This window comes from Cololabis saira, chromosome 8 (assembly GCF_033807715.1).
Source record: "Cololabis saira isolate AMF1-May2022 chromosome 8, fColSai1.1, whole genome shotgun sequence".
Taxonomy (NCBI): Eukaryota; Metazoa; Chordata; class Actinopteri; order Beloniformes; family Belonidae; genus Cololabis; species Cololabis saira.
Window position 1 is genome coordinate 10,491,334 of NC_084594.1, and position 22,381 is coordinate 10,513,714.

At 38.5% G+C, this 22,381-nt stretch overlaps 1 protein-coding gene across 14 annotated transcripts in view; it reads left to right on the plus strand.

Annotated features, from left to right (window-relative positions):
• The window catches only part of LOC133448321 (R3H domain-containing protein 2), a 66,098-nt gene continuing 43,717 nt past the window's right edge, over positions 1-22,381 (plus strand). For 13 of the 14 annotated variants that reach the window (XM_061726732.1, XM_061726731.1, XM_061726728.1 and 10 more), the window contains exon 1: positions 1-227. The gene's annotated coding sequence lies outside the window, so the exon portion shown is untranslated. The other variant, XM_061726727.1, reaches the window with a different exon arrangement.

Genomic DNA, 22,381 nt, shown 5'->3' on the forward strand with positions numbered 1-22,381 from the left:
ACGCTGACACACAAGCCGGAGCCGAGAAGGGGGGAATAGCGTTTTGTTTCTTTTCTTTTTTAGTTTCCCCCCTTTTAATTTACATCCTTTTTTTATATATATATAATAATAACCAGGCGTTTTTGCTGTGATCAGGTCGGAGCACTGTGCTCGGCGTCCACCACGCTCTCCCCGCATGCGGCGCTATTTTGACAGTCGGCTGCAGCACCATCATCGCTACAGCCTCGGTAAGTCATCTGGGGAGCTAAAACCAGCCCCAAACACCCCCAAACCAAACCTTTACGTTGAGACCCGACAATGACAGAAGATCCTCCATAGCAGGATTCACCCTCGCCGTAAAAACACGTGATATTCCCCACGCCGAGCCTCTTTTAACACAAGTTTCCAACCCGAAGTGGAGACTGCTAGCAGGCTGGCTAGGTGTTGTAGGTGGCTAATTATACTCGGCTAGCTATTGTTAGCGGAGTATTTGCACTAAACTGCACGGCAACCAGCGACAAATACCGCCGTCGGTTTGGTTACGGCGACCACGACTCGGGAGGGGTTTTTTCCACGCAGGACTCCGAAAACACGGTGAGCTAAAACCGCGAGGAATGACTTCTTAAAAGAAATCCATGGTCGACTATGTTTAAGGCTTGATTTATGGTTCTGCGTTAAATCGACGGCGGCGACGCGCACCCGTACGCTGTATGGCTCTGCGTCGGTGTGACGCGGGACCATAAATCAGCCTTTAGTCACGTATGGAGCCCCATCTTTAAAGTGCTGTGCATGGCAGACACGAATGGCCATGTTAATATTTTCTTACATTTTTTAACCCGTAGCTTGAGAGACTGTAACTGTAACCCTATGTGTGAGTGAATGAGTGACTGTAGTCAGTACTCGAGTTGTAAAAGAAAATCAGGGGGGATGGTGGATTTTATCATATGGGGACAGATAATTTGTGCTGATTACAAATAATATAAAATATTACAAATAATAGCACTGACCAAAACACCTGCAGAAATACTGCAGGAATGACATAGCAGCAGTTAAATGCAGCCTTCTGTAAGCTTTAAATATCCACTGGGCTTACATCAAATACATCAAAACACAACAATAAAAAACAGTTTTCTGAACTTATCAATATGACTCTGTCCTTCACAGGATAAGTAACATGGATCACTGCAAAAACTCAAAATCTTAACAAGAATATTTGTCTTATTTCTAGTTAAAATGTCTCATTTTAGTAAAAAAAATCTCATTACACTTAAAACAAGACTCATCACTGGAACAAAACAACAATTTTCACCGGTTTCAAGTAGATTTTCACTTGAAAGTGGAACAAGATTTTTTTGCTTGTAATAAGAAGATAAATCTTGTGCCACTGGCAGATTTTCCTACTTATTTCAAGTGAAAATGTACCTGAAACAGGTGAAAATTGTCACATTTTTCTGGTGTTATTTTTCTGGTGATGACTAAATGTTGAAATAGCAGTAAAACCACATTCATTGATGAAATGACATAAGGGATGGAAAGGGAGGATGGCAGTTTTACAGGGGGGATGATTTGGACCGTTTTTATTTCAGGGGGGGATGCCATCCCCCCTCATCCCCCCTCAACTCCAGTACTGACTGTAGTGGAAATGAGACTTAAAACATTGCAGTCATGTCCAAAGCCCACATTGAAATGTGTCAACAAGGTGTTGCTTATTCCACTGCATGCCGAAGTATTTCTGTGTTATTGCACTGATTATCAGAATCTACTGTAGACTAACTACAAGGCAAGGCAAAGCACGTTTATTTGTATAGCATAATTCAACACAAGATACTTCAAAGTGCTTTACATCAATATTAAAAGCAGCAAGACACAATTGAACAGTAAATGAAATAAAATGAGGAGAAAATAGTTAAAATAATCAAAAGTGCAAGTTTATTTAAGAGTACCAAGTAAGAGCCATGTTAATATATTCTTCCATTTTTTAACCCCGTAGCTTGAGAGACTGTAACTGTAACCCTATGTGTGAGTGAATGAGTGAGTGACTAGCGGAAATGAGACTTAAAACATTGCAGTCATGTCCAAAGCCCATGTGATACTCACAAAAGTGTTTTTGTAGAGTTATTATTATTTTTATTGTTATTATTATTGTTTTATCTCTGCTGAAGTCACTTTTTGGTTTATTGCTATCTTTGGTATTGGTATCTTTCGCGCTGTGCATGGGCAGACACGAATGGCTATGTTAATATGTTCTTACATTTTTTAACCCCGTAGCTTGAGAGACTGTAACTGTAACCCTATGTGTGAGTGAATGAGTGACTGTAGTGGAAATGAGACTTAAAACATTGCAGTCATGTCCAAAGCCCACATTGAAATGTGTCAACAAGGTGTCGCTTATTCCACTGCACGCTGAAGTATTTCTGTGTTATTGCACTGATTATCAGAATCTACTGTAGTATGCAAAGGCAAGGCAAGGCAAGGCAAAGCACGTTTATTTGTATAGCATAATTCAACACAAGATACTTCAAAGTGCTTTACATCAACATTAAAAACAGCAAGACACAATTGAACAGTAAATAACAAATAAAATGATGAGAAAATAGTTAAAATAATCAAAAGTGCAAGTTTATTTAAGAGTATGCTTCAGTAAACGGTAATGTTTTAAGGCCTGATTTAAAGGAGCTGACAGTTGGAGCAGACCTCAGGTCTACGGGAAGTTTGTTCCACCGGTGAGGAGCAGAATAACTGAACGCTGCCTCACCTTGCTTGGTTCTGGTTCTTGGGAACCACAACAAACCAGATCCAGATGAACCTCAAGGGTCTGGGAGCTTCATAGGAACTAACAGATCAACCATGGATTTTGGTCCAAGACCATTCAGTGCTTTGTAGACCTTCCTTCCTTTTTTAAACTCTATCCTTTGACTCACTGGAAGCCGGTGTAGCGATTTCAACGACCGGTCCAGTTTCCTGGTGTTTGTTAGGACTCTGGCGACAGCGTTTTGCTGCTACTACTACTACTACAGTAGAGAAAGTGTCAGAGTTGCCTGTGTTTAAGTGAAAGAAATTCTTCATGTTCTTGCAAATAATTGAAAAGAAGTTAGTCAGTTTTGTATTTAGTCCGTAAACAACCCTACCTCAATGTAGGCCTGGACAAAAAGGGAAAAACCTTGAAGATATTTTGTAATTCAGTAATATGTGGTGAGATATAAAAACTGTATGTATGTATGTATGTATATATATATATATATATATATATTATATTATATTCATTTCAGTTTAGAGAGTACCATTTGATCAGAGTCGGAATCAGGTTTATTTGGCCAAGACAGGGAATTTGACTCGGTTATTTTCACTTATTGTACAGTAAATAGACAAATGACAGCTCTTATTAACATGTATACAATTTTTTAAAAAAAAGCATGGTTATTGAAAGGTGCATTAAATAATCATTGATTTGTTTTTGTCAAGGGGCATGCACTTTAATTGTAAATATTTATAAAATGCTGATAAATTAATAGTTACTTCAATTATTTGCATGCTAGTCATTCTTTAAATGTAATCCATTACAATTGGATTTCAGTGCACTATACAGCGTAGAAGCAGGTGTCTCAGTGCCTCCCTAGGATGCCTGTTATCCCTTCCCTAGGGATGAGGGTACTCTGGAGAAGGCTCTTGAACGGTAGAGGCACATAGCAGAGCTCAAATATAACACATTATCAGAAACCTGTCTAACTAGGGGATAGACACAATTTTGAGATCTGAAGGGACACACCCACTCTGGGTAGTGATGCGTCAGTGGGAGAGTTTGGTGTAGTGGCACACAGGATGGCATTTCTTTTCGTCTTGATGGCCTTTCTACATTATCAGCTGGTATCTATACTGTATCTGCCACGATAGCCATTGCCAACGCAAGAAGTACAAACTACAATTTGCAACTAATATTGCCTATTCACAAATTTGTGAGCACCTTAGGTTAAAGCCAAAGATTTTCAGTGAAGTTAAAAGTGATTTGCAGATGAAGGTGTTTGCTATGTTGGTACATAATATAATCGTATAAAACCAAATGAAACGGTTTTTATTGTTGCTAGGTTGCAAACTCAGATGGAGAAATTGCTGGATTGTCACAAATCAAATCACTAATGTATTGTGATTTAAGCAATGGTCCTCATGCAGTTTCTCACTTGTTGCTCAATGAATTGTTTTGCAAGTTTTTTGGCTGTCGGATACTTTACCCAGCTGCAACCCATTGCTGCAACGTTTAAATAAGTTGCACAGATATTATGGTGACTGAGCTTTTTGCACAGTCAGCCATATGTGCAAAACATTTCTGTAATTACCTTTTGTGCATACACCTTATTCTCAAAATATTGAGTACTGGCAAAAACATATATAAGATTACTACATATAAGACACTTTATTTACAAAGCTATGTTTTTTTTTTTCTGTGAACCTATATGAGACATTTAGAAAAACTCAGCATGTTTTCTGTACAAAGAAAAAATGATTCCATATGTTTGAGTTTATTTGACTTAGTTTAACATTATACCTTTTGACATCCATCGTGTTGTGTGAGCAAAAGATGCTGAGACAAAATATAGCACAGTATTTAGCAGTGTGTTAATAGTTACATTAATTATTGCACTATGCCATTTTTAAGTTTGTCATCTTTAATCCCATACTTGGCCTAAAATGCAGCAAATGAAGCTAAGTAAATATAAGTCATCTTAGTGTTTAGATAATGTACGAATACCTTTGGAATGAACTTCTGAGATGAATCAGAAATGTGCTTGGTGGTGTTTTGTTACAATCCACAGTTGGTAAAATACACTGAGGAAGAATCAACCAAGACATTGAGGTTAGTTGAGAAACTGTCTCTCTGTGCCTTGGCTTTAGCTTTACCTTCTGACACTGGAGCCAAAAATAGACAGCAAGATTGCGATAAACAAGTTGAGATCATGGCATGGAATATCAGAACAGAATTCAAACATTTGCTCTGGGGAAACGGTATGTGTCTCTTTTGAGAGGGGGAGGAAAAAAACAAAAGAAAAAAAAAATGTCTGCACAGTGCAGCAACATATCTTTCCTAGTGAAAGTCCAGTTGCTGGAGTAACAACGGGATCATTGAAAAAAGGCTAATCCACAGTTTGAACTGGTATATATGAGTCACCGTATCTACAGTCTCTGTTGCTAAGGGCACAAAAAAGATGGAAAAGCATGCTTTACTGCCATGTTTTCCCCCTTATACCCAACAGCTAATTGGTCTTTATACATCTTAAAAATCTTGTACACTTTCTGCAATACTTATCACATTTTGAAGCATCAATAAATTGTTATGCAGGCTTATCAGCGAAAAGAGTGAAAAGTGTTGGGATCAGCAAATAATTATGTGATAAATCTGCTTATTTTGGTCTACAAGCCTGTATAATTTTTGAACCTTCAGTGCTCTGTGTTATGGAGTGACGTAGGGAAAAAAGATTTTATCTAGTTAGAAGTGATCAGTGTTTGTTTGCCAGGTATCCATATCTGCATCTGCCTATGAAACGGTTTGCAGCAGCATAAGTAGAAGAGTGGCTTTTTCTAGAGAGATTTGAACAGCTATTTATAGATCTCTGCCAAGCACCAAGCATGGTGCTGTTGCTGTTGCTTCTCCCTTCTCTCCTGTTTCTGTTCATCTCTTTCTGCATCTCTGTTTCCTCTTCATTGCTCATCTTTATTGTGTAAGCTAATTTTCTCCTAGTGTGTTTCCACTCTTTGTGCTTGATTATCTTTGTTTCTAATTTTCATATTTTATTGCTTTCTTTGATATTCATTATTAATCAGGACAGAATGGAGTTGACTGGCTGCCTCAAGCTCGTGTTGGGGATTGGGGATATCTCACTGACTTTGTTGTCATTGATACAAAGGTGGAGGGTTGTTGCATAATCAAAAGGGAAACTGTATACACATTTGTATCACATTAAAAATCACTCTGAAATTCTTGGATCCATATAGCAACTGTAATGTGTTTTTACAAACACTTCTTGAATCTTTTGACAAATGCCTCCAATTGCCTTTTTTGCTGTATAGATATTTGTTATGTAGTATTTCCTAATAGCTTGTTGTTAATTGTATGCTTTAAGTACAAGCAGTTGCAGCTTGCCAGTAGGGATGGGCGGTATGGACTAAAAAATGTATCACGATAATTTCTGGCATTTATCCCGATAACGATAAAAATGACGATAAAAAAAATACCAATTCAACTCCACCTTTTTAACTATAAATCTATCTCGCCCTCAGATCCGCCATGTTTGTTACATAAAAACGTCATCAACGGGAATTTATTCTTTCTTTCTTTCTTTCTTTCTTTCTTTCTTTCTTTCTTTCTTTCTTTCTTTCTTTCTTTCTTTCTTTCTTTCTTTCTTTCTTTCTTTCTTTCTTTCTTTCTTTCTTTCTTTCTTTCTTTCTTTCTTTCTTTCTTTCTTTCTTTCTTTCAGGCTCATTTCCTTCCTTCCTTCCTTCTTTTTTCCCTTTCTTCCTTCTTTCCTTGTTTTCTCCCTTCCTTCTCCCCTTTCCTTCCTCCCTTCCTTCCTTCCTTCCTTCCTTCCTTCCTTCCTTCCTTCCTTCCTTCCTTCCTTCCTTCCTTCCTTCCTTCCTTCCTTCCTTCCTTCACATACGTTGTGCATGGATTTAACGCAGAACCATAAATCATCTTTACACAAAAACATCAACAGGAATTTATCATTTTTACAGCGAGATGACAAATTCTTATTGTGAGGAATTTTTTTGACGGTTTATCGTGAACGGTAAAATATCACCCATTCCTACTTGCCAGTTTACTGTGTTCATAAATGGTCTGTTAATGGTGTCTTTGCTTACTGATCATTACAGAGCTCCTCCCTTGGCTCCTACTTAGTTTCTAAGCTTTATTCTTATTGTCCTGTGAAAGAAGCTATCTGGCTGTTCAAGTGCAGAAGTATCTGGGCTTGTTTAGCAGTATTAGATGGCATTAGTGAATGCCATCTCCTTTATCCTAGTTATGTGGTCAACCTCCACCTTTTGCCAAGGCCACGCTAGGATTGCAGAGTCATATGTTGGTTTGTGGTTCTAACTTGGCTTAGTGGTGTTAGAAAGTTCTATACTTAACAACCATCCATCTGTTTTCTCTGGCTGCTTATGCTTTGCAAGATGTTGACTGGTGAGGTGTTAGCAGGAACCACTGAGCCTCAGTACTATCCCTGACCTAAATCAAATGAAACGCATTGTATGTTCAGAAACACAAACCCACAGTGCTAATCTGATAATGGACAGATATGGTGATATAAACACCTCTTTAAGAGCTGATGGAAAATATTACGTTGCTAGTTGTCAATATTCAAAAAAGACGGTTTTCTTTTTGTAGTTTAAGTGGCATTTTGAGTTTGAGCAAAAATTCAGAGCATATAAAATGCTTTTAGAGGAATTTAGACCTTTTTCCACCTGGAATGTTTGTCATGCTTGGCAAAGTCTTCCCCAATCCTGATTGCAATGAACATCATCATCTTGTCATTAAGGTTTTGCAAGTGCATTAATGACCATTTGTGTTGGAGCAGGAAAATATAACACATGCAGGGCAGAAGCCATCGTGGAGCAGGATTGGAGAACACTGCTTAAGGGCGTTCTCTCGGAAAGCTTCTGCTCTTCCTGGATGATCTGGCAAGCAGCCCATATGATCATTTCTCATGATTTTTATTTTGAATGTACGAACAAACTTTTTGGTTGTATTTTTCATGGTTATGTCTTCACTAAATAAAAAGTGATAGAACATGATCATCATCATCATTCATGTCTTTTTAAGCTGCTGTGCTGCCACTTCTTTCATCTGTTACTCAATGAAAAGACTGTGGTCATGTTTTTAGTACCATGTACTACGTCAGATTAGCGTAACCCAAAATTTTGAATGTGCCTGATTATCATAATGTTAAGGCATTATGGCACTTTTCCACTAGTACCTACTTGGCTCTACTCATCTCAGCTCGGCTCGACTCAACTTGGCCTGGTTTCTTTTCCATAACAATTCATTACCTGGAGCAGAAGTGGGCGGGTTGGAGCGATGCTGCTGTGACGTATTTGATTGTGTGATCTAAACGATGAAGACAACCACACCAAAGATGTGGAACCTGGAGGAGATGATATATGTGCTGCTGGGTCTGTGGCTTTTGTTTGATGTCAAGTTAAAAAATGAGAGAGAGAAGCTTCAAGCGGCGATGCTTTTTAATTTTTTTTTTAGTTCGTCTCAGCGCTGCTCAAAAGTCAGCTGGGAGCCGTGAGCAGCTATGAAGTGACAGAGCTCCTGGTGGATCTTGTCGTTCCTTATCGCCCGTCTAGATCCCTTTTTAATTCTCTCGTCAGCCACCAGGTTTATGAACATCTGCACCTCAGAGTTGGATCACGAAACAGACTTTTGCGCTGCCATTGCCTGTCGAATAAAATGAACAAGAAGCCGCCGTCAGAGTTGCTCTTTTCACTGATGTCACATCCTGACTCAGACGTCTGACTGGCCAACAACCCGACCAATCGGTGGCGTGTAGTGTGATGATGTCAGAAACAGCCCGACTCAGCTTGCTTAGAACATCGGCAGAGTAGCTACAGGAAAAGTATCAACTCAGCAGAAGTAGACCCCTAGTGGAAAAGCGCCAAACCGAGTCGAGGTGATCCGAGCCGGGCTGAGTAGTTACTAGTGGAAAAGTGCCATTAGTGTGACCTCTTTTAGGTTCCTGCAGTCAGGTGGCATTACGTTTGACATTTTTCTTCAGAGACTTTCTTGAAAAGTTACTAAAGAGATATAAAAAGGAAGTAATGCATAAAAAACTCTCAGATGGAAACTGTTACCGGCCTTCGCTCCAGGCATGATCATCTACAGATTCAGTGTGTCTGCATTAAGAGGGGAGAACACAATATTGTAATGAGATAAGCATGCTGTGTGTAGCTCTGCAGTGGTTCTTTTTTTGAATAAATGATGAAATATTAACGAGTTATGGTAGTTTTACATACCAGAGTGTCCCACTGAAATAGTGATGTTAATGCTCTTTAACTAGCCTCAATGTACTGCATTTCAGTCAATATTTCAGACATGTCTACTTTCTTAAAATAAAAAGAGGAAAACCATGGAAAGTAGCCAGCCTTTATTTGAAACAAATTTTTTGATAAAATGCAATATGAGAGTGAGGAGAAAAAAAAAATCTGTACAAATACTAAGAATGATTTAAAAAAAAACCATATAAAAACATCTCTCCCTGGATTTATCTAAGTCACTGCCTGAATTTAACTAAGCAAATAGATAAGATCCTTCTGTTGAAACAGTAGTGCATTGATAAGTGTGTCTTTACTGGCAGCAAATTATTTAACTGTAACTGATCCAGTGAGAAACTTGTTCCAGCCATGTTGGAATGAGGGACCAATCAAGGTCATGTGGTTTGAATCCAGGTCACTTTCAGGGTGCTTGCCTCATCACAGTGAGAGGAGCAGCAGATGACAAGCTGGACCAATCATAACTAGGTTTTGGAGGCATTGTTCTAATCTGGGGTTGCTTAAATTTGTCAAATCTATGCTAAGCAATGGTATGAACCCCAAAATCAACTGACTACCTAAACATACTGCCTGAATAGTTTAGTTTTTTTGCATTTCTTTATTCAGATTTTACCCAATGAAGCCTGGTCCCATGCTGACAGGTGAAGAACTTAACTGAGAGACAGATGTCCCTACTACCTTATGTAAAGTTCCCTGCTGATATTTCTTTTGTCACTGAACTTTTGACTACTTCTTTTCCACAACATTTTTCAGCTGACGTTTGCAGTTAAGTGACTGCAGGGAGAGCATGCAAATATGCTGTCTTGTGGGATTAAGGTTTTTCCTTGCTAATGAGGTGGTTTCATTATTCCACTCCACTATCTACCGTTCACCACCCCCGCTGAGTATTATTTAATTTTGACCATTGCAGCAGTGTTGCATTTTACCAGCAGCTGTCAGTATATTAAGACCAATCTGTTTTATCCAGACAGAGGCTACAGTTATTATTTTATATAGTTATTTAAAGAAAAAAAGGAGAGTGATGAACATTTGCTTGTGTCTTCACAGACTGTTTACTGTCATATAGCCTGCAGGTATGAGCTGGGCTCTTTTTGGAAAGGGGGGAAAAAAACAACAACTTCCTGCGAGCTATATATATATATATATATATATATATATATATATATATATATATATATATATATATATATATATATATATATATATATATATATATATAAAATGGGGTTTAACAATACACTAATCTCACAATACTATTGAGGTCAAGATAACGATATGATATTATAGCAGTATTTTTTTAACAACCTTTAATGAGGAACATATGACTGGAAAAAATGGTCTTTAATTCGAAAGACACAAAACAATGCTGTGCGTTTGCCTTATTGTTACAGTTTGTAATGCTTTTTAACTGTTTAAGTTTTAAAGAGCAAGCCAGGCCAACCATTTTCCACAAACTGAACTAAAGTAAATGTCACGTTTGCATTATGCATCTTCAGTTTCATACAAGTGAAAATATTTTGCCACAAACTGAATAGTTTAGCTCATGTATGACTTGACTTTTTTCTTTTCCAGAAATTGAACAACTAAAATTAAATAAGTAAATAAATGAACTATGAAAAGTCCCAAACTCAAAATGCAACATTACTCTTATTTAGCTTATGACAGAGCTAAGAGCTTCAGCCACATGCTCCCAGCCTGAGGCCGTAGGGTGAACCCCTTTATTGTTTCATCCGCTCCCACCTTTGAGGATGACACAATCTTTACACCATAAAAAAGATTGATTAATGCACCTTAGAAGTAAAAGTTGGGAGCTCAAAACCCTGCAAGAGTCCAGTGATCGGGACCGCAAAACGGTACTAGTTTCTTCTGAGCGTAGTAAGATTTTCGTCTGCGGGTCGAGGCGCGGCCGTCACGTGATCCCGCTGCACCAATAGGATGCGCGTTGCTACACAATATATTAATAAGCCAATATCGGGCTACAGTTTGTCAACTCCATGACACACATCGTGACGTGGCACGATATATTGTTACACTGTGTGTGCGTGTGCGTGCACGTTTTTATCTCTCACAGTTGTGCTGAATGAATAGTTCGTTCAGGAAAAAAGGAGGAAATCAAAATAATCTTTTCCTGACTATTTCATTAAACTCATTAAGAGGGCAAAGGAGAGTTACAGACAAAAAGAGAACATGCCAAAGATGAAGAAAAGTACAAGGATTTGAAAATGGTGGCAGACCTGAACAAACTGCGTCTACCTTCTGCAGGAAATTAAATTAATTTATTTGGAATACATTGTGAGGTAAAACTTTAATCACAATTTTGATCCAAAGGTTTTTCTTCTCGTATTAATACTACATGTATTTGTGAGATTCTTAATTCAGCTTGGTTTGGTAGAAAGCTGTACTTTACATTCTGATAAGGATTTCCAATGTGAGTCTGTGCCTCTCTTTTAAATGGGTTTCAGCAATTAGTTGGTAAGACGTAACCTCTTTTTGCAGTATATCTGCTTTCATTTGCAGCCATTGTAGCTGGGGTAATTGCTGCTTGTCATCGTGCGTTATTATTTCTCTTTGTCAAGTGTATTTCTTTAATGTCTATGTAACTAAAGCACCAAGAAATCATATAATGGACTTTAATTGACAGTGGTTTCATACACTGTTAATAACATTCGCAACATTTGTGTAAGTGTAACTGATCTTGTCACTGTGGCAAAACTAGAAAGCAGTCCTGTTTGGTCTTGCACAGAAGTACAGTGTTACTGCCATGAATGGTGACTTGAATGTGTATGTTTACTGCTTAGACTACCTTGTCATATATACATACATTTGCCATGATACTTGAGACAAATATTTTGCTAATGAGGAATTCCCTTAATGTCCCTATGTGGGAGGGTAGAGGAGATCTGGTGGGGTGGAGTCCCTGTGACGTAGGAGTTATTTTTTCGCAGCACTCATTCTGAAGGAAAGAGGGAGGTGTACAAAGAAAAAGGATAGCCTGTCAGGTTATATAAGGCATGTGGAAAGTCTTGTATTCAACGCTGAAATGTAGAAAAATGTATTTGATCTGTAGATGTAATTCAAATTCATATGTGTATATCAGTGTCTTTTTATTTGAGGAACAGGGTGTGCAAGAGTAAAGAAAAGGGGGAATAGGGGAAGCACAACAACAGAGCCCTTTATGAATAAAAAATCTTGCACTATAAATAGTAAGCCATCCTGGCGGACTGAGCACTGTTCAGGTTTCGATTACCTGGTTTTTCCTCCTCAACTATTTGGCTGTTGATGACTCTAAAACAGGCTCACAATCTTCCTCATCATCTCTTCCATTTCTTATTCATTTGGCCCAAATCTGTCTTATGTTGGATGTGGCCTTTTTATATAATGGCTCTCTCTGTATACATGCGAGTATCTCTCATCTGGCATTGTGATAAATTCTCTTTGGCTAGTTGATGTTCTTACAATAATAATGATCCCATAATTGTATTTTCTTGGCAGTTAGAAACAGAAAAGACAAATGACCACTGCAGCAACCCCAAATTAGATGGAAACTACCCATTTGGTGTCATGTTGCAAGAGCCAGTAGTGTTTCCCCCTTGGTGTCTCATCATCTTAGCCCCTTTCTCGGGTAAAACTGCCCAGGGACAGCTGAGTGACTAAACCAAGCTGCTCAGCTATGACTGACATAAGCCCATCTCCTCGTGTTTAGAAATTGTGTGTGCGCATCCCTTTCTGTGTGCATCTTAAGTACATAATATTCTTTGTTTGTGACTTTGGAGTTTTACTTTCGAGGTAGGTAGTTGGTGTACCCGTCACTCCTGCATACTAATTGCCTAATGTGTGGGAAAAAGAGAGGAAGCACTGCAGGCAGATCAACAAAAGAATAAATCAATATCTAACCTTGGAGTTGCTGCTGCTGTAATTGCCTGAAAGCTTGAAATTCGCACTTTCTCATCTACAGCTTTTAAAAGTATCAATTTATAATGGGAAGCTAAAATTAAATTCACAGTCAACACAACAATCAAAATAGGGGCAGTATAGTTGTACAAAGTGAGTTGGCTCAAGTAAAACAGGCAGAATCATCCATAGATATCCTTATAGTACTTGAGGAGACACGGTGACCTTACTAATCACCATACATTGGCAAAATCTATCTTAAGGACATTTAAGGAATGGCATACATTTTGAAACATGCTTGTGACTGACTGTCATGTTTGCTGTGTTAAAATCCTAGTGTTTGCTAAGAAACTTCAGTGTGCTGAGTTAGTCATCAGTGAGGTTCTTTACATTTTTTTTTAAGAGCTTCAGCATCTAAGCTAAGATTTAGCAGTCAAAACCACGCGCCAACCATCTTATTTCTGCATTAACTCTCACGCAGAACTAAGTTTCGTTGCTGTTTCTCCAATGACCAGTATAGGCTTTCTGCAAAAGTGAGTCGATCTCCATTGACTTCAATGTTAAAATGTCCAAATGTTAAAATGTGGTTTCACATCCAGGACAGCTCTGAGGGGGATGATTTTTTTTTTTTTTGTACCAAGCCAGGAGAGTTTATATCAAGCAATAAAGTTATGTCTAATACACTTGTGATGAATGGCCTACCTTCTACCCTCGCCATCAGTTCTAAAACCATATCCGTTTCTGAATCAGTCCACAGCAGGCAGGCGAGACATAGTCAAGATCAGTACATGTAGTATTGCATTGGCGCCTTAAGTTGGTTTACCATAAAACATTTTTAGCAAAACCGAACTCTGCATCAAATTACTTTTCGATCTGAAAGAAACGTGGCAAGTTCAACATCAGACTTTATTTCTTTGCTGTCCATGAACTGTCTCCAATGGGGACACACTGCCAATTATTTACTTTGGTTTTAGCCCTGTTTTTATTTATTTATTTTTTCCCCCCCCCCGTTTCTTCCCCCTGTACTGGGTGGTTGTGGTGGTGGTAAGGTTCTCCTCCCGAGAGCCTTGGCCATCCTTACTGTTTTTGTTTGTATTTCGTAAAACGGTTACCCTGGGGAAGTACCTACATGAATGACAAGTTCAATGTCATGTTGTACTGAGGATGTTATGTTGCTTGCTACCACCACACATGGCATGAACCGGTAGTTAGTTATTTAGCGTGCTAACTCGGTAGAAATCTCAGCAGCCAAATGCATAGTAATTATTTTTGTGACATGGCTGCACTGATTTCTTCCAATACTCTTGACGTTATTAGGTTATGTTTGGAATTGTAAAGATTTTCTGGTCCTCTAGTGGCCTTTATTTTGACAGTGGCCAGACAGGAAATTGGTAGAAAGAGGAGAGGGTGGGGGGGACACGCATTAAAGAGTGACAAGGCAGGATTTGATCGTGCGAGAGCGATGGCCTCTTTATATCAGGGTGCTTGCGCAAGTCTTGAAAGTCTTAATAAATATGGAATTTTGAAACACTGTTTTCCAGACCTAGAAAAGTCTTGAATTTTGTGTGAAAGTCTTAATAAAGTATGGGGAAAAAATGTATGGTAGAATTTTACAGTATGCTCAGAGGCATTGTGAAATGAGAAATAGAAAGGTAGGCTATACAACTTATAGTTTATATATAAACTATAAAAATAGTTTTCATCAGTCAAAACATAATTTACTGTGAATAATGCATTCGTTCATTGAATACTAGCCTATAAAAAATTCTAACAAACATTTCTAATAAACACAATTGGTACAATCTCAACCAATGAAGTAGGCAGTAGGCACACAAGTATACAAGTACGTAAAGTTAAGGTCTTGGGAAAAAAAAATCAGTTTTAAAAAAGTCTGGGAAAAGTCTGGAATTTTAATTTGGAAAAAGAGCAAGCACCCTGTACATGGTATGGGGGCTCAACCCACTGAGTTAGCCAGGGCTCTATTGTTTTAACCTACATGCTTGCATATTGCTCCTTTTTAAAAGAAACCATACATCATACTTTCATAATTCATTTTATCTCAAGTTTTTGTTTAATTTAAAAGTGTTTTAACTTGCCAGAGCACCAAACTTGCTTGCTCCAAATGGAAAATGGATCTGAACATTTGTGAACATAATGACTTCTTTGTGTTAAGTTAAAGGAACATACTAGAGTTAAATCACTCTAGGTCTATCATTACCTGCTAATGGTGGCAAAGGTGTTTTAGATTGGTAAGCTGGAGGAGCATAATGATAGAGAAAATACTCTATATTTATAAAGAGTTAAGGTTCATTCGAGTTCTGGGTTAAAACACAGTAAACAACATGCGTCCAACTGGCTGACAAGTCAGGAAACAAAAAGTATCCGAGATGACTGGCTGACTCCATTTATTTTTCATTTGTTTTACTGGGCAAGTGGATCAGACATCCCGCTTGCTGAGAAACAGAGTTAACTGGTCTCAGGCAAGTGTGGAAGCGTTAATGTCGAACCCTGGGAACGCCTTAATATTTCAGATGTGGCATGGGGCAAATACCGTCCATTATTAGCTTTCAGTAAAGTTTAAAGTGCTAGGTCTAATGTAACCAAGACAGCATTTGACTGTAAACCAACTGACCTTTCATAGTCCATATTTGCATGTGAAGTAAGGGCATTTTCTGTCTGCTTGGGTCTATTTACTTAACCTAAATGTCTGTTTTTGTGTCCGTTAGATCAATCTGTTTAGTTCAAGAATCAAATCTGCCAAACCAGATAATCTTTGCCTTCATCAAGATGTGTAGGGGAAGTGTTTGTAAGTCTGCTCATTGCAAGAACTGTGTGAGAATGACTCACCTTCTGATAACTGAAAGCTCCACAGTGCTTGAGTGCCAGTGAGTACATATTTAAGCCATGTTTAGTTCTATGCAGGTGTCTTGATAGTGTCTGTGCAGTTCAGCTGGGTTTTCCAGGCTTTAAGTAACTCCACTTGCCGTTGCTATGTGTTTCTCCGTGCCAGTTTATTTTTCTGTATGCAAATACAGAGAGAAAAATACGCTGGGCTTTGTAATTGGGTAAAGGAGGGGAGTAATGAGAGTGAAAAGGAAAGGAAAAAATATGGGGGTGTTGAAGGGATATGGCAGCTTTTCTCTTGGTGACAGAGCCTGTTGCCATGGAGCTGGTCCTCTCATTGGTGGAAGCCTGGCCCAATCGCATAACAGTGCAGATTATTTCATCATTGAGAAGTTTTTCCTCTCTTCCTGTCTGCTATCCAGCCCTCTATTCCATCTTTCTCTTGCCTTATTCTTGTTCTATCTTGCATTTTCCTTTCATACCTCCTTGCTTCTCACACTAAAATAATATGATGAATTACATAAGGTTTATAATGAGCATGGTAGCTGCCACCCAGTTTCATTCTGACACAGTTACATCAGCTGCTCAAGTAAAACAGGCAGATTCATCCATATATCTCCTTATAGTACTTGAGGAGACACAGTGACCTTACTAATCACCATACATTGGCAAGATCTATCTTAAGGACATTTAAGGAATGGCATACATTTTGAAACATGCTTGTGACTGACTGTCATGTTTGCTGTGTTAAAATGCTAGTGTTTGCTAAGAAACTTCAGTGTGCTGAGTTAGTCGTCAGTGAGGTTCTTTAAATTTTTTTTTAAGAGCTTCAGCATCGAAGCTAAAATTTAGCAGTCAAACCCACGCGCCAACCATTTCATTTCTGCATTAACTCTCACGCAGAACTAAGTTTCGTTGCTGTTTCTCCAATGACCAGTATAGGCTTTCTGCAAAAGTGAGTCGATCTCCATTGACTTCAAGGTAAAATGTCCAAATGTTAAAATGTGGTTTCACATCCAGGACAGCTCTGAGGGGGATGATTTTTTTTACCAAGCCAGGAGAGTTTATATCAAGCAATAAAGGTATGTCTAATACGCTTGTGATGAAAAACCATTCCGACTTAGAACACTGGGCAGAATTTATGTTAGAATTATGGACTTTTACACAAAGTGATGTCTTACTTTCGATTAATTGAAAAAATAATCGACAAGAAAATAATTGTTAGTGGCAGCCCTAAAAAGTAGTGACATCTCAATTGGATCTCGTAATTTCTGAATTCTTTCTGAAGGATCGGGTGGAAATGATCAGACTTCTTTAGTTTCTATTTCACTAAATTACATTACTAATTTATATTGTCTATAAATAAGCTTCGCTGCTACAGATTACAAGGGTAGAGCAGACATAACTTTCAGCCTAGAGTAGTAGTTGCCACTATCCAGCTGATGTTGCCATTTTTGTGGATTTGTTGCAATAGTTGGTTAGTTTTCAGGCTCCTCTAGGAACTTTTTTTCAATTACTAACGACGTATATTGCGTTATGTATAGCCATAGCTATTTTCCTCATTAAGGAGTTGGTAATATTGGTGTAAACGTAGCACAAACATGAAACAGGCATCTAGAAATGTCTGCAATTTTGAAATATTTCAAAGTGGAAACTGGTTGGACAAAAAGGACAGAGCTGGCCTTTTTTTATTTATTTTTTTTTAGTTTTTTCTTCTTTTTTGTAGTTTACCAAAGTATTGGATCGAGACGCTGTATCAGTTGATACTCAATCAAATGACTGACCTCAACTCTGGAGCAAAAAATGCACTATTTATGCGATTATATAGTGCATAACACCCCCTCACCCCTACCCACCAAGAAAAAAGTTCAGGATCAGGATTTTTTTTGCCACTCTCCACCCTGAACATGACACTCACTACATCAGGTACAAGATACTTAGAAACATCATTGAACCCCTGCAGATTAACTTTGTTAAAAGTTAAAGAAATTCTGCAGTATTTACATTTTTGGTTTATTTTTTTCTTCATTGTTAAAAGTGAATGTTTCATTGCTCTTATTCACATCTTTATACCTGTCCTACAAGTAATCTTTTATTGATATACAAAACACAAATTTCTTGCACTCTTACCTTTTATCAATAATATAGCTTATTGGGATTCTCTCTGCTTATTTTTATACTTTTCTCATTTATTCTCTCCATACACCTTCTATATCTTCAATACGCAGCACATACAGTAGCTATAGTTTCTAACTCTTGAGAGCAGTAGAAGGAAAGGGCTACAGAAAGGTAGATAGGTAACTAGGGAGGGAGAGGAAGGAACGAAGGGGAGAATGAGTCATAGCTCGTCCCACAGGACTGAGTGGGCTGGCTGAGTGGAGGAGGATGGCGTCAGCAGCAGGCCTGACAATTTAAGAAGACACATTAAGAGGAAGAAAGAGATGGGGGAGAGAAGAGAGTTAACATTTTATAGTAGGTGGATGAATGCAGACATTGATGAGAGGGGCTGGTATATGTGTGTGTCTGTGTCCGGGGGTATCCTGTCAACATTGTGAAATTGGTAGAGAGAAACACACGGACAGAGATGAAATGGAAGATGAGAAATCCTGTGTTCCGGTTGATTTAACGATTCATGTTGCCTTCATTAGCATTTGTGTTATCGTATTTTATTGGCTACTGTATCTATACATATTTTATGAAAGTGAAGCACACGCTCTGTCATACCTCAAATGTTCCTGGACTGTTCCTCTACAGTTAAAAGTGCTTTGCCAGGCCCCTCTTCCCCTCCCTGCTTGAAATTGTGCAACCAACGCAGAGGGGAATCCTCTCTGACACAGTCGAGCACTGGTGCACTCTCGCTGTGAGGGCTGCTGATATATGTGCAGTCACTGAGCTTGCACACACTCTGTCATTACTACACACACATCAGCCTCCACTCCGTGAAGACATAACCTTACTGCCTTTGGTGAAAGGAGTTCTGTGTGACGTCAAATGGGCGAGGTGCGCAGCTGAATATAGAAGAGCCGAATTGCGTTGAGCTGCCTGTGTGTGTCTCCCACTTACTTCTGTGGGTTTGTATGTGCATGCTCACTCCTCTTTGCAGCGCTCTGCGCCTCCATTCACCATTACCGGTACATTCATTTCTCATTCAGCCGCTGCAGCGAAAATAGAGAGGCAGGTTTTTGCCATGCATGCTTTTTCATTGTGAAATTTGAAGTAATTTAATGAATGAAATATTTATTCTGTGTAGCAGATTAGTACCAAGAAGGAAATATGAAAATCCTGTTGTTTTTTCTGTTCATTTGCACACACTGTGCAACTTAAAATGAATCACAATTAGACAACGCAGTTAGCCAAATATGCAAATCAATGCTTTTTGACTACATCACCACTTAAGATTCATAAATTTGTCCTGAAGATAAAATTTGACCAGATATGAGTTCATCACTCATTAAGACTTGCTATAAACATTTTATCTACTTTTTTTTAGCTGCTGTGTAGAAGAATTCCTCTGATACCTTTGACTTGTCCTGTTGGAAAACGTTGTAACTGGACAGCTATTTTGACAGATCACATATGGTATGGATTATTATGTTAGGTTATCCACCTTTTGGATGTAGCCATATACATTTCTGTCTTAATACTCACAATTTTGAAAAGACAATAAATCAGCGTGGAAACCACTTGTTTCACCCACGGACGTTCTTGATGTAACCTGAACCAGTGAGCAGGACTCTCTGGTTTAGCTAATTGCCTGTCACCATGACAGTCTTTGAAAGTGTACAAAACTAGTCAATTGATTAGGACTGAATGGAGGCAGGAGTGGCTAACTTTTTTTTCTGTATATGCTCTTTGACCATACTGTGAGGGAGATTACAGTTTATGAACAGAAAAGTTACATCAATTTCCTAACTCAATGCATTGGAATTAATTAATAATTTTTAACATATTTTCAACAGTTAGTTTCATGGTATTTGAGAGTGGCTTGCAAATGTCAGAGATTTAGTATTATAAATTAAAAGATGCATGGAGGAATGTTTTGGGGAAAGTAGCGTTGGGAACCAATGATAACAGCATTCCTCCGGTTCTTCGAGACCAGGGATCTCTAAATTATGTTTAGTACTCACGTGACGTGAACATACATTGTGACCACAATTCATTTGAGCATTTGGACCAGAGACATTTTGCTACAAGTACGTTGGATCAAGTTAGAGATTAAAAGAATGATACATGGACCGGTGAGGTCTTGTTAGCATATTATGCCAACGTAAAGGTCCAGCGGAGGGTTTTCTTTTAATATCAATCGCTATAACCTTGGTGTATGACTATTACTATTTTTATTTTTTATTTTAGTAGCATCCATTGTTAATTCGTTTCTTCTTCTCTTAATTCTTTTGCGGCACTCTTGTTTTTAGTCATTTTTTATGCTGCTGGCTGTTAGTGAAAAGCAAAAAATGTGCACTACTGTCACCTCGTGGTCGATCGTGCTATTTCCAAAGGTTTTTGTGTGGCGCTACAGCGTAGTGGAGACACGCCGGCCGAAGGGGCTGAGAAAACCGTTGGCCCTGTATTTGCATACCTGGATCCAGGATTTTTGTTGTTGATGTTTTAGGCCTTGGCAGACATACTTGGCAGGCATACTACTGTCATATTAAGTGACAGTAAGTTTACATGTGCTTGTAGCTTGAATAGGCATATTAATATTGCTGTTGTCCTTGTGCCACTGTACAAACATGGGAGGGAGAGTAGATTTATTGACCAAAGTACATCATATTCTGTTGTGATATTGCCACCTTTCATGTTCCCAGCTTCCTTCTTTTCTTGGTTGATCTATTGTGTCACACACCAAGACAGTTGACGAACAAGTCAGTTGACGGAGAAATTGGTACCATGGCATGGTCATGCCAGGTATGGCTATGCAAAGATTCAATACTTCATTGCCATATTGATGATTGGAAGTTGATTGAAAATTGTTGCAGTAGGCTTTACACCGTAACGATAAAAACACTCAACGATCACACAATACATCCTCACAAATCTAGACAATCAACTAGAATCTAGGCTCCAGAGTCAATACTAAAATAACACTGAAAATACAACATAAATACCATAAGAAAGTTGATACCATAAACGTAAGAAAGTTGGGACCATAAAAAAAGAAACTGGCATAACACCATTCATAGGTCCATTGTTAAAAACTGAAATTAATAGTCTGATTTAAAAAGTTATACAGCCTGAAATAACATGCCATTATAAAATGTAGTGGTTCTTCTGTTCATCTTTCTTTCTGTGTGAAAGGAGATGGTAAAAAAAAAAAAGAGTTGCGAAGATAGGAAGAGTTTTAAAATGTTAACAAGTTCGCCTTCAGCCTGATCCTGTAGATGTAACTACTGGACTGGGACTGTACTGCCAGTGCTTTTTGAGAAAGGGAGCACAACCCTATTGAGCTGATTCTCCTCCTCTGCAGACACACTTCCAAACCAGACAGTAATAATAGTAATAGTACTAATAGTAATTTCACTGTGCTCGGACGCTGGCCCAGCGACAATAAAGCTTATTCATTGATTTCATTCATAACATAGGTCAAGAGCTGCCTGATAAAACTGTAGCAATCTTTTGGTCGACACGCCAAACCTTTTTTAGCTACTTTAAAAGGGATGGTCTCATGTTGGAGTTCAGTTATGTTACAATAATTGCAAAGTGAGGCTATCTAAAATGCTGATATTGTCTACCTAAGAAATTGTCATGATGCCACCTACCAATGATAAACTATTGTAGACATCAGGTTTGGCTCCAAGGGAAGTGTCTTTATTATTATGCCCTATTTTTCCCAGAGAAATTAGTGGTACACCCTTGATCCAAACATTTATTGTTTAGAGGTCCATTTGTGGTCACCTTCAGTCGTGTGAAAATGTGCCTCCTTTCGATTATAATGTTTTAACTATGTGAATCTACAATACGTCAATATACAGAGGAGTTCATGTTTGACTCAATGACTGCAAGGTTCCCATGTTGTACGTTTGTAAAACAAGTTAAATTCCCTGCCTTTCCATTACTGTGATATGGGGAGTTTGGGTTTCTTTTTGTGGCTAATTTATAAGGTGACAGAGTACTGCGAGTTCTCCCTCTTTTATTTTTTTCTTGGTAATTTTTCTAAGCAAAATTTGTGTTTTCTCTGCTTCCATCCATGTTTTAATTTTTAATATCATGGTTGTCCCTTTTCTTCTCACTTTACTCACTCAACACATACAGCAGCAGTTGAGAATGACGTTATCATCTCCCTGGCAACCGTGTGTGTGTGTGTGCGCGTACCCACGCTGAGGGAACCTGCAAGGGAGTTTTGCTGAGACCATAGAAGAAACAGGAGGAAGAAAAGACCATAGATAAAGCTGGCTTATTCATATAAACTCTATTAATGGCTCTAATTGTCATCTTTTGTTGCAGCTCCTTTCCATCAAGACAGCTTACACATGAGATGTAAGATTGACTTGTGAAATGAATACAGGGCTATTTTGAAACCAGTCAATGTGACTTACAGTACAGTGTGTCTGTATTTTGCGCTGCTGTCTGGAAAGTTTCTGCAAGCGGAGCGGGGTTTGGGGCGTGTGGGTGTTCTGGTCCGTGATGT